Below are 2,500 nucleotides of genomic sequence, written 5' to 3'. Positions count from 1 at the left end.
TGGTGTAAATTCGATCAGTGATGGTAAACAAAGGGAAAACCCACAAAAAATTAGCTCGTAAGAGCATAAACCGTCCCTCAGGTGGGTTAGGCAAGGTAGAAACTGGGCTAGATTTGGGGCAAATTTGGGCAATAATGATGATCAAAGGGAAAATGGGCTGGACGAGTTATAGGGTAGGGCATATTTGGTGCAAACTCGGTGAAGGATGGAAAACGAAGAGAAAACCCACCAAAAATTAGCTCAAAAGAGCATAAACCGTCCATCGGGTGGGTCAAGATGGCTTAAATCTGGCTAAACGAAGGCTGGAAAGGCCAAAATATGGGTTAGAATGATGATAGAACGAATCTGGAGTTTTTCGAAAATTTTCAAAAAAATCGGCCGAAGTCGGTCGAATTTTCGGTTTGATTCATGAAAAATTTTGATTCGAAATTTGCCACGGGAGAACACAACGCAGGCTTAGAAATGCCCACGGAGTGTGAGGGGAAGGCCCCGTGGCTCGCCCAGACCAGCCAAGGTGCGCTGGGTTTCTGCTGAGACACACCCTCCCCCTATAATAGGCTAATATGCAAAAGTGAATTTTGTACAACTAGATACCTTTTTTCTGAGCAGACATAAGTCCCTTTTTGGGAGCTACAGATCGAATTTTGATCTGATTTTTTGCAGGATTGTTTAGAAAAATCATATCTTCGTGCTCACCAAATTAGAGAATTTTTTGCCAAGGGAATAGTTTTTAATAATTTTTTTAAGAAACGAAAATACGTAAATCCAGAAAAATAGAAAAACGTATCTAGGCATCGAATTTTGATCTGATTTTTTGCATGCACCCACATACTAATATAACTGACCTGTCCACCAAAAATCTCATCCATCCTCCAAGGGATTGAATTTTAATGATTTTTTTACCAAAACATGGTAAAATCGGAAAATTCGTAAAAATGGAGGATGAAGGTCTTTCACCCCCAAAACTTCCCAGCATACTTAGGCATGTTAGAATAGATGTTTGATCCAAGAAGTGCTCAAACAAAAATTGAATGGTTCATAGTTGGTGCATAGTGGTCGGTCACGGTGGGTCGTGGTGCAAATCTGGTGGGTCGTGACTCAATTTCTGACCAGCCTTGGCTCAATTTCTGGTGGGTCGTGACTCAATTTCTGACCGAGCCAGCCAAATTTTCTGACCGAGGGTGACTCAATTTCTGACCGAGAGTGACTAAAATCATGACCGAGGCTGGCTCAATTTCTGACCGAGAGTGGCTCAATTTCTGACCGAGAGTGACTCAATTTCTGACCGAGAGTGACTCAAAAAATGACCGAGGCTGACTCAATTTCTGACCGAGAGTGGCTCAATTTCTGACCGAGAGTGACTCAAATCATGACCGAGGCTGGCTCAATTTCTGACCGAGAGTGACTCAATTTCTGACCGAGAGTGACTCAAAAAATGACCGAGGCTGGCTCAATTTCTGACCGAGAGTGACTCAATTTCTGACCGAGAGTGACTCAATTTCTGTTCGAGAGTGGCTCAATTTCTGACCGAGATTGACTCAAATCATGACCGAGGCTGGCTCAATTTCTGACCGAGAGTGACTCAATTTTTGACCGAGAGTGACTCAAAAAATGACCGAGGCTGGCTCAATTTCTGACCGAGAGTGACTCAAATCATGACCGAGGCTGGCTCAATTTCTGACCGAGAGTGACTCAATTTCTGACCGAGAGTGACTCAAAAAATGACCGAGGCTGGCTCAATTTCTGACCGAGAGTGACTCAAATCATGACCGAGGCTGGCTCAATTTCTGACCGAGAGTGACTCAAAAAATGACCGAGGCTGGCTCAATTTCTGACCGAGAGTGACTCAAAAAATGACCGAGGCTGGCTCAATTTCTGACCAAGAGTGACTCAATTTCTGACCGAGGCTGGCTCAAAAAATGACCGAGCCTGGTTCAATTTCTGACCGAGGGAGACTTGAGCATCATGACCCACGGGTGACTTGAGCACCAATAACCCACCAACAATAAGACTCCAACATGACTTGGAGGCACCATCATGAACCCACCCCGAATAAACCCACATCACTCGGGTGCCACCAACCCACGGATGACTTGGGCAACATCAACCCACCAAAAATAAGACTCCAACATGACTTGGAGGCACAATCATGAACCCACCACGAATAAACCCACATTACTCGGGCGCCACCAACCCACGGATGACTTGGGCACCATCAACCCACCAACAATAAGACTCCAACATGACTTGGAGGCACAATCATGAACCCACCACGAATAAACCCACATTACTCGGGCGCCACCAACCCACGGATGACTTGGGCACCATCAACCCACCAACAATAAGACTCCAACATGACTTGGAGGCACCATCATGAACCCACCACGAATAAACCCACATCACTCGGGCGCCACCAACCCACGGATGACATGGGCAACACGAACCCACCCGCAATAACACGACAACATGACTTGGAGGCACCTTCATGGAACCCACAACT

This window comes from Cajanus cajan, chromosome 11, assembly GCF_000230855.2.
Source record: "Cajanus cajan strain Asha chromosome 11, NIPB_CcT2T_4, whole genome shotgun sequence".
NCBI lineage: Eukaryota > Viridiplantae > Streptophyta > Magnoliopsida > Fabales > Fabaceae > Cajanus > Cajanus cajan.
This window is presented reverse-complemented; position numbering follows the sequence as displayed.